The 15,315-nt window shown below is 52.6% G+C and overlaps 1 protein-coding gene across 6 annotated transcripts in view; it reads right to left on the minus strand.

The window, feature by feature from the left end:
• ZNF710 (zinc finger protein 710) overlaps window positions 1-15,315 on the minus strand; it is an 80,256-nt gene that overhangs the window by 20,843 nt on the left and 44,098 nt on the right. The window lies entirely within an intron of this gene.

The raw sequence follows: 15,315 nt of genomic DNA on the forward strand, positions 1-15,315 counted from the left end.
CAAAAAACAAAACAAAACAAAAGTATAGAAATAAAGAAAAAACAAACAAACAACCAACAGACAGAAGTCTGGGGCTTCTGCCAGGCCAGGCGTGGGACATCACCAAGTACCCCTGATCAATGTAATTTGATGACTATTTCCTGAGGGCCCAGTGAGCCCATGCTCCCTGACACAGCCTCAGCAGTGCCTCGAACTTATGCTGGAAGGACAGGTTTGCCTGTTGTCTCCCTCACCTTGGCCTTGAATTACCAGGTTGCTCAGAGACTGCAGTCTCCAGCCCTGAGCTGAACCTCTGACTTTTTATTTATTTATTTATTTTTTTGAGACAGAGTCTCACTCTGTTGCCCAGGCTGGAGTGCAGTGGTGTGATATTGGATCACTGCAACCTCTGCCTCCTGGGTTCAAGCAATTCTCCTGCCTCAGCCTCCAAAGTAGCTGGGATTACAGGTGCCCACCACCATGCCCGGCTAATTTTTTATATTTTTAATAGAGACAAGGTTTTGCCATGTTGGCCAGGCTGGTCTCGAACTCCTGACCTCAGGTGATCCACCTGCCTCGGCCTCCCAAAGTGCTGGGATTACAGGCGTGAGCTACCACACCCGGCCTGACTTTTTATTTTTTTAAGAGATGGGTCTTCCTCTGTTGTCCAGGCTGGAGTGCAGTGGTGCCATCATAGCTCACTGCAGCCTCAAACTTCTGGGCTCAGGCGATCCTCCCGCCTCAGCCTCCCAAGTAAGTGGGACTAAAGGCATATGATACCACACCTGTCTAATTTTACATTGTTTCTGTAGAGGTGGAGTCTTGCTAAGTTGCCCAGGCTGGTCTTGAACTTCTGGGGTCAAGTGATCTTCTCACCTTGGCCTCCCAAAGTGCTGGGATGACAGGCATAAGCCACTATGCCAGGCTTGAGCCACTGATTTAATGCACATTTACTAAGCACCTATTAGGTGCTTGCTTGTGGGTACATAGAAGGGGCAAATTAAAGTTCTCACCCTTGGGGAGTTGACTTGTATGAGATCAGTCCACATGAAGCACCAGGATCTCTGGGACGTGGGGGCTGCAATATGGGGGTGGAGTGGGGACAGGACTGAGGGCTGGGTCCCATGGAGGCAGTTCAGGACCCAACAGAGCAAGAGCAGGGAGGGGACTCCTGACCCTGGGTCTGGCATTCAAGTCCTCCAGGATGTGACGAGGGGCCTTTTGCCCCTCGGAGTCCAGGGCCCTGGGGCTGAAGAGGCTGAAGCTGGAGTGGGTGGGACAGGTAACCAGGTGGGAGGAGAAGAGGAAGTTCCAGGCCTGTACACAGCTATGAAAAACATGCATGGGATTTCACCGCCTAAGGAAACCAGCCTCTTGGTTTCCCCTGTTGTCCTCCTCGCAGGAGGCTTCAAGGGAAACTCTACTCGCATGCGCAGAAGGGAAGAGGAAGCGAGAGCTGGGAGGCCTGTGCACACCTCGGGGCCCCTTGCCACAGTCTCACTTCTGCCCAGCCCACAGGCCTCAGGAGCCAGGGGCCCAGGGAGCTGCCGCCTGCACAGGGGAGGGGCAGGGGAAGCTCCAGAGTCTCTTCCTCCTGGGATCCTGTCTCTGCCTTTGTTCCCCTTTCTCTATGGACAGATTCACTGAGCCCTGCCTCTGGTGGCTGGGCCCCTGACACAGGGCCACCAACCCACAAACCACCATGATGTGCACCGTGCCCAGCCCTGTTAACAGATAAGGAAACTGAGACCCAGGGAGGGGAAGGGAATGGTCCAAGGTCACACAGTGAGACAGTGAGGGAGTAAGGACTAGAATGCAGGTCTCCAGCCCTGCAGCCCCCACAGCCTTTTGGTAGGTGGGATGCACTGCCCATGCCTTCATTTGCTGGCCAAGATGGCTCCCAGGCAGGCTCCATGGCCCCTCTGCCCCCAACTCACCGATGTTCCCTACCTCGGGGCCTCTGCACAGGCTGATTGCCCTGCCAGGACTGCCCTTCCCTCGAACTGGGTGAATTTCCCATCATCTTTGAGGATTTAGTGCAGGCACTGCCTCCCTTGAAGTACACGAGGGCAGGATGAGGACCATTCTCCCAGCCTGAGACCATCACTGTGATGGTAAATCTTGTGCGTCATCTTGGCTAAGCTATGGTGCCCGGCTGTGTGCTTGGCTAAGCTAGATGTTGCTATGAAGGTATCTTGTAGATGTGACCCACATTTACAATTGGTTGACTTTAAGAAAAGCAGGTGACTCTCCATAATGTGGGTGGGCATCAAACAATCAGTTGAAGGCCTTAAGGACAAACACTGAGGTTTCCCAGAGAAAGAATTCTGCCTTGACATATGAATCTTGCCTGAGTTTCCAGCCCCCAGGTATGCCCTGCAGATTTTGGACTTGCCAGCCCCCACAATCACAGGAGCCAATTCCTTAAAAGAGACCTCTCTGTATATATATGTGTGTGTATGTGTACGTATGTTGTGTGTGTGTGTGTGTGTATATATATATGTGTGTATATATATATAGTATCTCCTACTGGTTCTATTTCTCTCTAGAACCCTGACTGATACGATCACACTGTGGATCATCTCCCCCCACAGCCAGGCCCCCCCATAGAGTGACTGCAGAGGAACAGAGGGGGCCCAGCGGGGGAGTGTCTCTAGAGAAAGACAACAGGGTACAGAAAAGGGAAGAGAAGGAAGCTGACAGTCACCAAGGGACCAAGACTGAATGCAGTAAGTGAAATGGAGAGGTAAATCCTTGCCTGAGAGTTCTACCAAGGCTTTGCTCTTCTCTGTGCACCTCATTCCCAGGACAGTCCTGCCTCCTCCTTGGGGTGGTCTCCAGGCAGCATAGGGAAGGGCCTCTCCAAATTAATTAGCAAGAACAGACACAATCTCAGTGACCTGACCTTGTCTGGTGAATCAAGCCAGAAGGCCCTCCCCACCCCAGGTACCTTCTTCCTTGCCTTCCCCTAATGGCAGAGTCTCCAGGAGCTCAGGCCCAGGAGCGCTGAGTTCTTTCTCACCTGACGCCCTCCCAGGAGAGAGAGCCCCTCCTACAGGGCCTGCTCTGACAACGGTAGCTCTCTTGATCCACCCCCCAGGCCCAGGTGCACCTACACCTGACCTGGGAGCCATGCCTCTGCTTCTATAAGCTGAGGGCTGAGGTGGGCCTGACTGCCACAGGGTGGCCCCTGTGTGAGGATCTCCCTCCTCTAAGAGGTCACAGTGATCCTAAAACCCAAGGAAATGAGGAGTGGAGCCCCCATGGCAAGGCCTGAACTATTCTGATGTGACTTCTCAGACACAAACTCTTGTGAAGACAGAGACTCCGGGTCCACAGAGTTCCAGAACTGGTATTGTTTGATTAGAATGCCAATACCGGGGTCTCACTCTAGACCAGTTAAACCAGAATCTCTGGGTTCAGGGCTTGGACACAGGATTTTCTAGAGGCTTCTCAAGTGATTCTGATTCTCCAAATTATTATTATTATTTAGTCTTGCTCTGTCACCCAGGCTGGAGTGCAGTGGCATGATCTCAGCTCACCGCAACCTCCACCTTCTGGGTTCAAGCGATTCTCGTGCCTCAGCCTCCTGAGTAGCTGGGACTACAGGAGTGCGCCACCACGCCTGGCTAATTTTTGGATTTTTTAGTAGAGACGGTGTTTCGCCATGTTACCCAGGCTGGTCTCAAACTTCTGGGCTCAAGTGATCCACCCAGCTTGGCCTCCCAAAGTGCTGGGATTACAGGCGTGAGCCACTGTGCCCGGCCTCTTGAAATTAATTAGCAAGAGTTGATGCATACTATCAGTGACCTGGCCTTGCCTGGTAAATCAAGCGGGAGGCCCCTCCCCACACCAGGTGCCTTCTTCCTCACCTTCCCCTGATGGCAGCTGCCCCACTTCCACCCCTGGCATAGCATAGCATACCTCCAAGCATAGCACACCCCCACCATCTAGGGCAGTTCATACAGAAGTTGGGCCCAGACCCATGGCCTGGCCCTCCCCATCCCCTGAAAGAACTTGAGCCAAACTTTCCTCTCTTGGAAACATGGCTCTGCATTAAGCCTCAGTCGTCCATCAGCCACAGGAGCAGATGGGCAAAGAACACACAAAGGAGCGCCATGGGGTAGAGTGAGGCCAAAACGCGAAGGGGCAGAGAGCCTGGGCAAGTGGTGGTGGCGGGGTGGGTGTCTGAGGAGAGCCCAAGGGAACGCTGATTCCAGAAGGCACCTGGATTCCAGATGGTGCCCGGCCCCTGCCCCTAACCTGGGGGACCCTCGCTGGAAATCAACCTCCGTTAGCCCTGAGGTGAGTTGGGTGGGCCTCTGGTTCTTATAGAAATGAGCCTGCCTAAACTAACAGGGCGTCTGCTGCACAAATTACTGTGGGCAAATGCTGAGCTGCCTGCAGAGCTGCATAAAAAGCCCATGGTAGGTTTTCTTTGATGCTAAGTACAGGAGTAATGCGCCGCCTGTGATCTGAAGACACCAGGATCCCAGAAGCCATGGGCCTGATCCTCCCACCTCGAAGCTCACATGCCCAGTAAACGCATGCGTGTTTCTTTATTGCAAGGGAGGGACGCTTGGCTCTCCCGTGGCAGGATGGTGGCCTTGCTGAAGACCCTTTGCTTCAGCCACTTTGGCTCTGGGTCTTAGAATCTTCACCGGCAGGGCTGAAAGGAACTTTGGGGACTCTCCTGTCCAATGCCATCATTTTACAGATATGGAAACAAAGACCCCAAGGCCCCCACCCCTCACTGAGGACTAATCTGGAGCTCTTGATTTTTTTTTTTTTGAGACTGAGTTTTGCTCTCGTTGCCTGGGCTGGAGTGCAATGGTGTGATCTCGGCTCACCGCAACCTCTGCCTTCCGGATTCAATCGATTCTCCTGCCTCAGCCTCCAGAGTAGCTGGGATTACAGGCATGAGCCACCACAGCCCAGCTAATTTTTTTTGTATTTTTCGTAGAGACAGGGTTTCTCCATGTTGGTCAGGCTGGTCTCAAACTCCCGACCTCAGGAGATCCACCCGCCTCGGCCTCCCAAAGTGCTGGGATTATAGGCGTGACCACTGCGTCTGGCTTTTTTTTCTTTAGACGGAGCCTTGCTCTGTTGCCCAGGCTGGAAGGTAGTGGTGTGATCTTGGCCCACTGCAACCTCCAGTAGCAGAGCGATTCTCCTGCCTCAGCCTCCCAAGTAGCTAGGATTACAGGTGTGCACCACCATGCCTGGCTAATTTTTGTATTCTTTTAGTAGAGATGGGGTTCACTGTGTTTCCCAGGCTGGTCTTGAACTCCTGACCTCAGGTGAGCTGCCCGCCTCGGCCTCCAAAGTGCTGGGATTATAGGCGTGACCACTGCGTCTGGCTTTTTTTTCTTTAGACGGAGCCTTGCTCTGTTGCCCAGGCTGGAAGGTAGTGGTGTGATCTTGGCCCACTGCAACCTCCAGTAACAGAGCGATTCTCCTGCCTCAGCCTCCCAAGTAGCTAGGATTACAGGTGTGCACCACCATGCCTGGCTAATTTTTGTATTCTTTTAGTAGAGATGGGGTTTCACTGTGTTTCCCAGGCTGGTCTTGAACTCCTGACCTCAGGTGAGCTGCCCGCCTCGGCCTCCCAAAGTGCTGGGATTACAGGCGTGAGCCACCATGCCTCTGGAGCTCTTGACTCCTTGTGTTTCCTTCCATCCATGTCAAACATGGGGGTCACCCCCCAACTCAGGCTCTCCCACCAGGGTGTTTACCTTCTACTGTGTGGAGGCCGTGAAGGTGTGCACAGGAAATTGTATGGGGCAAGGAATTTCCACCATTCAACCCACCTGATGGAAATGTTTTGAGCTCTCAAGAGTTCTGCCACGTACCCTTGCCCTAGGATGCTAATAATCAGTCAAAAGAGAGAAGACTGAAGCAAGCCTTGTGCTTGTACCAATCGGTCACGACATCCCACCTGCTCCACATCCCAGTCACCTCCCATTGCTCTTGCAATCAAGCCAAACAGCTCACCAAAGGCCTCCAGAACTTGCCTGGTTGGTCCCTGCCTCCATGACAAGTCCACAGCGTGCTGTCCCCTCTCTCCATGTGAAGCCACATGGACTTCATCCATGTTCTTTAATAGACCTTGCCTGCACACGACCTCTTCACATATGCTGTCCCCTACCTGGAATGCTCTTCCTCATTCTTCTCCCTTCAGCTTTCAGCCCAGGTATCACTTCCTCAGGAAGCTTGCCCTGACCCCGTGCCCCACCCTGACCAGGTCTAGACCCCAGGTCCTGAGCAGTCTCAAGTTTCATACTTTTCCTTCCTGGACCTTATTTTAACTTGTAATCATTTGTGAATGATTTATTTATTTATAGAATTACTTGCCTAATAGCTACCATCCCAGTTAGATTCTGACATCCCAGTTAGATTACACTCTCCAAGGGCAGAGACCTTGCCTGTTTGCTCACTACTGCATCCCTAGCAGAGCACACAGATAGAATAAATTGTTGCCCTTTTGAGAACACCCATATTCAAGGGCAAAGAAAAAAGAGGCCCCTTGCTAAGCCCAGCTTTGGACAGCAGCCAGATAGACCCTGCCCGCCTCTTTTCCCTGAGCTTTAGGGCCAGTTCCTGTTCTGAGGGGGAGGGACAGCAGGCCTCATGTTTCCAGAGGGCTCCACATCTTTCCTCCAAGTCCGGAAGCAAAGAAGCACATCTGTTCCCCAAACAAGTACACTATCCTGGACCCAGAGGTCACCAGCTTTAGGTAACGGGAAAAACAGACGCAACTTCGGCTCACAAGTTCAAGGGGACAAAGATAAGAAGCAAAGGAAGTAACAACAGGACCATTCACTGGGCTTGAACTTCATCAGGGCCTGGGATGAAAGCACACCATTTCTAGCCCTCAGGGCAGTCCTCTGGGATGGGGCGTACCATTTCCACTATACAGACGTGGAAACTGAGGCAGTTCCCCGCAGGCAGGATAGAGCAGGCCAGGGCCGAGACCCAGCCCTCTCTACCTCAGCTGCCAGGGATGGGCTTTCTGGGTCTTGTCTTCCTCCTGTGCCAACCTGTTTTCCCACACCGGGGCCTAATTCACACCTGGGAGCCCCTCATGGCTTCCCTTCCTCCTCACCAAGCCTCGCCTCAGACCCCTCCTGCACCAAACCCTCCGCCTTCTCCATCCCATCTTCCTCTCCCTCCATTCCTCCCCTCCTTCGGTTTCCGTGGCAACCCCATCCTCCGCTCCGCCACTCAGTCCTGCCTTCCCATCTCATCTCTTTCTTCCCTCTTTCATCTCTCCCCTCATCACAGTGTACAGTCCAAATCCCCCTCTGTCCTCTGCCTCTGCTCTCTCGCTCCCTTTTACTCTCCTTTTATCTCCTTCAATGTTCTCTTGTCATCTCAGGGTGACATTTATTTATCTCTTGCTTAAAAAAAAAAAAGAAAAGAAGGAAGAAAGGAGGGAAAAAGAAACCCCATTCCATCAGCCAGGGCTTCTCCAGATCAGTCCCGGCCTTCTCTCTCTCCGTCATCTCTAAGGGTCAGACTCCCCACGGGGGCCAGGAGAGGGGAGACAAACCCCAGAATGGACCCCTGCCTGCCACAGGGAAGCTTCTCTATTGACCTCACCTAGGGAGGGGAGGAAGAAAACACACGGGTGGGAAGTGTGTGTTGGGGGGGGCTCCCTGGGAGGAGGCATCCCAGAGAGTCTGGCCCTGCTTCCCTGAGGTCAGGATAGGGGAGAAGCCAGCACCTCCCTCAGGATGAAGCAAGGGCAGGATCTAGAACAGGGGGTGGCCAGGTGCAGAAATCCCCCATGACCAGCCCCAGGCAGGAATTCACTGCTGACTGGCGCAGTGGCTCACAACTATAATCCCAGCACTTTGGGAGGCCAAGGCGGGAGGATCACTTGAGCTCAGGAGTTCGAGACCACCCTGGGCAATATTGTGAAACCCCATCTCTACAAAATATTAACAGGCCATATGGCACGTGCTTGTAGTAACAGCTACTCGGGGCGCTGACTGGGAGGATGGCTTGAGTCTGGGAGGTCGAGGTTGCAGTGAGCCATGATCACACCACTGCACTCCAGCCCGGGTGACAGAGTTAGACCATGTCTCAAAAAAAAAAAAAAAAAAGGAGTTCACTGCTGTCCAGGGAAACCCAACCATTCACGGCCCCATGCTGCCTCTTCAGGCCCTACCTTGCATTGTGTGAATGAGACACAGGGCCTGGCCCCAGGCTGAGGCACCCAACAAATGCTCAGGGTGCGCAGCTCCCTCACTCCAAAAAGGATGGTGAGGTTCACCAATTCTCCACAATTCACTCTTCTATGTTCCTAAATTGCCTCTGAGTAAAGGAAGCAAAATTCACAGGTGGGACTCTGTGCCCCAAGTTTAAGGCAGAATGAAAGGTTGCCAGCTCTTTCTAATTTATTTTCAGTCATCATTTACTGAGCTCATATTATGGATCAGGCACAAGAGACAGGCTGTCCCAGGGAGATAGACATTTTATTTTATTTTTATGATTATTATCTTATGAGGCAGAGTCTCTCTCTGTTGCCCAGGCTGGAGTGCAGTGGCAGGATCTCAGCTCACTGCAACCTCCGCCTCCCTGGTTCAAGTGATTCCCCTGCCTCAGCCTCCTGAGTAGCTGGAATTACAGGCATGCGCCAACACACCTGGCTAGTGTTTTTGTATTTTTAGTAGAGATGGGGTTTCACCATGTTGGCCAGGCTGGTCTCGAACTCCTGACCTCAGATGATCTGCCCACCTCAGCCTCCCAAGTGCTGTGATTACAGGCGTGAGCCACTTAACCCAGCCCAAGATAGACATTTTAGTTTTCATTTTACAGATGAGCAAACTGAGGCTTAGAGAAGCTATGATTTGTCTAAGTCACAGAGCCAGTAAAAGATAAGGGCAGGATTGGAGCCGATTATAATCACATTCTTCCCCATTTACTCCTCTTCTTCCTGTGTTCTTGGGAGGAGTGAGGTCACATCACTCCGAGTCCTCCTTAGCTCAGCCTCCTCCTGGCTTCTCCATTGCTGTGTTTAATCTCGAGTGATCAGAAATGACAGGAGAAACAAAGATCCGGGAATGGAGACTGACTGCAGAAAATGAAGCAAACCGATTATGGTTGTGGCCCCAGCATCTCAAAATGACCAAGAGAAGAGATCCCCTGTGAAAAAAAAAATGTCACATGGGGATAAAGAAAGGGGCCCTAGGTCTTCAGAAGCCCTCGAGCTGTGAGAGTGTCTGGCTGCAGGTGAGAAGTATTGCTGTGCCAGGGATCAGGCCAGGGAGGAGGCTATGGTATTGGTAGTCCTCCACTAAAAGGCTGGCTCAGCACCTCCTGGACCCCAGGAGCAGGGTCTGAGGATGGGGAGATGAGAAGCAGCAGAGGTGGGGAGGAAATGGGGAAGGACAGCCCCTTCCTCTGTAAGTGGTAGGAGGGAGGGGTACATGGTTCTCAGCCCAGCAGACCTGTCCTCCACCCTCAGCTCTGCCACTTAGGAGCTGCATACCCTCAGGCAAGTGTCTCAACCTCCTCCCTGGGATTTGGTTTCCTTGTCTGTATAGTGACAGGAGAAGGGTCTAATCACTGCACCCTTCCTTTCAGCCTGGAGTTGTGCCTATTGAGATCATTTTTATACAGCACATAATCTTGACAACAAAACCTATTTACAGAGGAGGAAACCAGAGCACAGGAGTTGAGCGATTCACCCACGGTCACCAGGTACACCAGAGAATAAGTGGAGTTGGGTCTAACTTAAATGCCTCTGCTTTTATTTGTTTATTAATTATTATTATTATTATTATTTTGAGACGAAGTTGCCAAGGCTGGAGTGCAGTGGTGCCATCTCAGCTCACTGCAGCCTCTGCCTCCCTGGTTCAAGCAATTCTCCTGCCTCAGCCTCCCAAATAATTGGGATTACAGGCGCGTGCCACCACACCCAGCTAATTTTTGTATTTTTAGTAGAGGCGGGGTTTTGCCATGTTGGCCAGGCTGGTCTTAAACTCCTGACCTCAGGTGATCAGTCCACCTTGGCCTCTCAAAGTGCTGGGATTACAGGTGTGAACCACCATTCCTAGTCTGCCTGTACTTTTAAGATAAAGGACATAAGGGAAATGATGTGTTTCCTAAGGGCTGGTGCATAGTAAGGATCCAGCTACTGGGAGTGACTGCTAATTTTTTTTTTTTTTTTGAGACGGAGTCTGGCTGAGTCACCCAGGCTGGAGTGCAGTGGCGCCATCTTGGCTCACTGCAACCTCCGCCTCCGAGGTTCAAGAGATTCTTCTGCTTCAGCCTCCCAAGTAGCTGGGACTATAGGTGTGTGTCACCACACCCGGCTAATTTTTGTATTTTTAGTAGAGATGGGGTTTCACCATGTTGGCCAGGTTGGTCTCCAACTCCTGACCTCAAGTGATCCGCCCACCTTGGCCTCCCAAAGTGCTGGGATTACAGGCATGAGCCACCGTGCCCCAGCCTGTGCGATTGCTATTATTATTGTTCCTATCATCCAGCCAGGCTGGTGCTGGGTGCTGGCGAGGCACAAAGATCCCCAGTCTCAGGACCTCACAATTTGGCTAGAGACAAGATTAAGAACCACAAAGTAGTAGTGGAAAGTATCAGATAGGAAATAGCAGTAAATAAATGTGCTTTAAAAAAAACAAACAAACAAATTTAAGGGATCAGGAATGTTCTTCCATATAAATGGGCACGTTAGGAGGCGATAAACTCAGGGCATGGGCCACAGAGTCAGAATGCAGTTTGGCCCCATCACTCATACCTTGGTCTGTGTGTGCCTCAGTCTCCTCATCTGTGTATGAGATAATGGTTCTCACTTCCTGGAGTTGTTAGGGGGTTTAATTGAACCCATTAGACAAATGAGTATGATCTGTGGTGTCTATTACCCAAAGGTTGGGTGGAGGGGTATGGGGAGGTCTAGAGAAGAGAGAAGTTGGTTAGGAAGACCCCTTCCCCCACAGACCCAGCCAGAGAGGAGGGCCTGCCCAGGCTGGAAGCACGAGATGGAGAAAGGAAGGGAAAGCGGACAGAAGCGCAGGAGGTAGGGAAGGTGCTGAGGTCTGAGGGCAGGCGAAGAGTATGGCCTGGGCACAAGCCCTCTCCGTTCTCACAGCAGCGTTATGACTCCTCCCTGGGCCTCCATGCCAGCAGAGCCCCTGGCAGTGGCTGCCTCCCGAAGCCACTACTGTAATCAACATTTATTTTGCAGTCACCCACACACCCAGCTCGAGTACGGATTTATGCCAGGAGGAGTAAAGAATGCCTCTCTCATTCACGTAATGCCTTCGTGTATCTCCTGGGGGGAGGGACGGCTGGTGCAGCATATCAGCTGATAGTGTATACACGCAGACATCAGACACATGCTGCCGTCCACACAGGCTCTCATAGAGGCAGGCAGGAGCGGTGTGAAAAGCCATGCCTTCCTCAGTCACCTGACAACGATACTTTCATGTAGTGAGCCGAGGGGTAGGACCTATGCAAGGGGCGGAAGCTCGGGTACCCACACTTGACCCTGCAGTCGAGCTGGAGGGAGATGCACGCCTCAGATAAGAGGTTCAGAGAAGGCAGGAGCTGCATGATGGGCATCCCAGCCAGGAGCTCCTGGGTCTGCACATTACCAGGAGCTCACAGAGGAGAAGGCCAAGGCAGCCTGTTGGATGCAGGGTAGAGGAGAGGCGGGAGGAGAACCAGAGGACAGTGGGGCCTGGGAAGGAGAGACAGAAGAGGGTCTCGAGGGCAGGACAATGGATGTCAGCGGGGAGGGTACCCAACGTGGTCGGTTCAGCCCAGAGCAGGAACTAGTTTCCTCTCCAATCTGGATCACAGAGGATGACCTGTAGGAGCTTGGAAGCCCTATCTGCAGGGTGGTGGGCTCTGGGCCATGTGTCCCAGATGCTGGAATCCAAACGCACGTGTGACCCAAGGGCGAAAGTGACTTTAGCAGAGGGGATGATAATAAAACTAGCAAATGCCTGGCCATGACTAGTAGTGTGAGGGTTTCCATCCCCTCTGCCTGGGGTGCGACTGCCTGTGGGGTTGAGGTCCCTTGGGGCAGGCCATGGAGGCAGGGTGGGGCCCCTCAGCAATGGGAAGCTCTAGAATTGGCATGGCCACCTCTTTGCTCTACTGTGTTGGGCAAGTTGCTTCATCTCTCAGGGCCTCTGTTTTCTCAACTGTAAAATGGGGGTAACAGCTGCCTTCCCCACAGGATGGGGAAGAAGATTCAATAAGATAATGCAAGGGGATACACCTGGAGCTGGGGGCTGGCTTCTGATAAACGGTCAGTTTTAGCTTTTATACCACAATGTATGTACACATACAATATGAGTCACCCAGGGCCCCTAAATATTTGGCATGTTCTAACTATCACTAAAAATATCTAAATCCCATGAAGGAGTTGGGAAAGGATGAGCACTTGGAAAAAGTAATGAAATCAGGTGTGAGGAAGGACAGAGATGCTGGGAATGGACCCGGTCCCACAGAAGGTTCTAGCTCAAGTCCTTTGTCCACATGGGAGCCCCTGGATTGCCAGGAAATGGGCAGTCTCAACCCCAGTGCCTGTGGGGCTGTGAGGGTCCCTTGGGCCCCAGGACCTGAGGAGGACGCTGGAGAGGTGGAAAGGCATCTTCTTTGGGCCTCTAGAAGTCTCGTCACAGATGCTACCTCTTTTCTGAAATTTTACAACTCATCCAGGTAGCTCAGAAGACCGCATTCCTAAATGAAGTGCAAGATCCAACTCTCCTCATCAGAGTGTAGATAACCTCTTTCTGGGATCACAATCCTGCCACCTGGAATGACCCACTCCTCAGCAAACAAACGCAGCTCAGATGGGTCACAGAGGGAAGGGCTGGGTCCAAGAATGGGACCCCCACCCCGCCCCATGCTAGCCCCGACCCCTGAAACCAAAACACCCAGAAGCTTCTTGTGTGAAGCCCACACACACTCATGTGTGAGCATCCAGGAGACAAGAGTCACCCTCCTCGCTGTGCTGACGCAAGGACGGGCTCGGCTGTGTCCTGGCTCTGAAGTGCTCAGGGCCTGCCCCTGGGAGCCTTGGTGGGTTCCCTCCTTCAAATGCCCCCAGCTCTGGGTGCCAAAGTGAAGAAGGAAACACAAGGTCTTCTGGGACTCCGAAAGACAGGCTGGGCAAGAGAATGAGCAGGCCTGCTCACACAGCCACCGCCCTCTACAGTTTACAAAGCCCTTCCCAGGCATGAAGTCATGGGCCGTTCCCTGCCAGGTTCTGCACTGGCATCTGAATGGGCAGCACCTGCGTGGGCTCTTATTCCTGATGGCAAAACCTGACGTTCACAGACTGGCTGGCTGCCCTGAGAGTGACAGTGCCAGCCTGGCCAACTTTCAGTACAGTGTGTCATTTAATCCTGACTGCAGCCTATGGTTGGTACTGGTGCCATCACCCTGTTTTACAAATATGGAAACTGAGGCACAAAAAGGTTACGAGCTTTCGAACATTGCTCCTCGCAGCATGGCCCTCGAGCTCTGGCACTGCTTCCAAATAGATAAGGGAAGCCTTAGAAACTTGGCTGGGCGCGGCAGCTCACGCCTGTAATCCCAGCATTTTGGGAGGCTGAAATGGGTGGATCATTTGAAGTCAGGGGTCCAAGACCAGCCTAGCCAACATGGTGAAATGCCGCCTCTATTAGAAAAAACAAAAATTAGCTGGGCGCGGTGGTGCACCCCTGTACTCCCAGCTACTCAGAGGCTGAGGCAGAAGAATCATTTGAACCCGGGAGATGGAGGTTGCAGTGAGCTGAGATTGTGCCACTATACCCCAGCCAGGTGACAGAGCAAGACTCTGTCAAAAAAAGGACGGAAGGAAGGAAGGAAGGGAGGGAGGGAGGGAGGGAAAGAAAGAGAAAAGAAACTTGTATAGCAATGTGACAACGCTGTGACATCTGAGCCAGGTTGATAAAGTATTAGTCTGTGAGGCTTAGAAATGGACTTAAAAAAAAAAACCCACCAGGTTTTGAAGCACCGGTTTAGATCCAGACTCTAGAGTTGAAGGCCTGAGTTTGCATCCTTTGCTACTTCCCAACGGCATGACTCTTTCTCCTTACTAAAGTGGGGTGGTACCAAGAGCACCTGCCTTACCAGTTAAAATATGTAAAGTGCTGAAAGCAGAACCTGGCACGCCTATGGTGTTTACTGCTATTATTAGCATTCAGCAGCTCGCTTGGGGCCACACAGTAGCTACTGGAGGAGCTGGACTCCTTGATGCCAGTTCTCAGTGGGGAATTGACTGCTAGGTCCCCTGCCACCTGGGAAACTGGGGCCCCAGAAACATGCCTGCCACTAAAGCCTGTCCACAAACTCAGACCCTCGTCCTGTCCCCACCCGCCTCCAACCCCCCTTCCATCTCTAGGCCAGCTCAGCTGTGGGTGGGCGTCTTAATGGGTGTAAGGAGATGTTCTTGCCCAAACCGGAAAAACCTGATGGCCAGGCAGGCCCGCCCTGGCAGCTTCCGGGTTGCTAGTAGTATCCTGAGAAGCAGGTGGGGCCAGGAAGAGCAATGGTGGCCTCCTCCCCTCGGCCCAGGCTCACATCTCTATGGTGCCTGCCCCAAAGCCATTTTGATCCCTTTCTTGGAGCATAAATCCCAAATGTCCCTAGATAAGCAGACTCCTTGCCACCTTTACCCACAGTTCATCTTGTCTTGGTCACCCAGACCCAAAGGGAGGACGGCTTTTTCCCCAACCCTTTTGGAGCCCCAGACCCTCCTCCTGGGAAGTGGGTGTTAGCACCCAGCTTGTACATAGTAGGGACTCAGCACCATCTGGGACTTCAGATCCACCTCCCTCATTTCCACATCCGACTGACATTCTTCCTCTACCTGGGTCTGGTCACTACTGATGAGTGGGCTCGTTGTCCCCACCCGTCTGGGTGTCTGGCTTGGTCACTAGTCCTTCCTTCTCCTGCCGCCCTCTGTACCTGGCACTGACTTATCCCTCCGCCCTCCTCTAGTCTTCCCTGGGGAGGATATGGCCCCTTCCCTGAGGCCCTGTGCTCTGCGGGGGCAGCGATAGGACTCCCATTTGCATGAGGCTTTACAATTTACACAGCACTTGGCTGTGAGCTGTACTGTTTCCACTCTACATCTGTTAAAGACACATGCAATTCACACATCAGCAAACATTCATGAAGCACCTACTATGGGCCAGGCACTGAGCTGGGTGCGCAGGAGGAAGGGCACACAGGGTTCTGCCTTGGGAGGGTCCTGCCGGCCACACCTCCAGGCCTGATGGCTTGTGCCAGCACACCTGGGCCTGGAGCCCTCGGCTCACATAGCCCAGGCCACTCACATCTCAGGACTCCCTC

This window comes from Trachypithecus francoisi, unplaced genomic scaffold (genome assembly GCF_009764315.1).
Source record: "Trachypithecus francoisi isolate TF-2019V2 unplaced genomic scaffold, Tfra_2.0 Lachesis_group3, whole genome shotgun sequence".
Classification (NCBI taxonomy): domain Eukaryota; kingdom Metazoa; phylum Chordata; class Mammalia; order Primates; family Cercopithecidae; genus Trachypithecus; species Trachypithecus francoisi.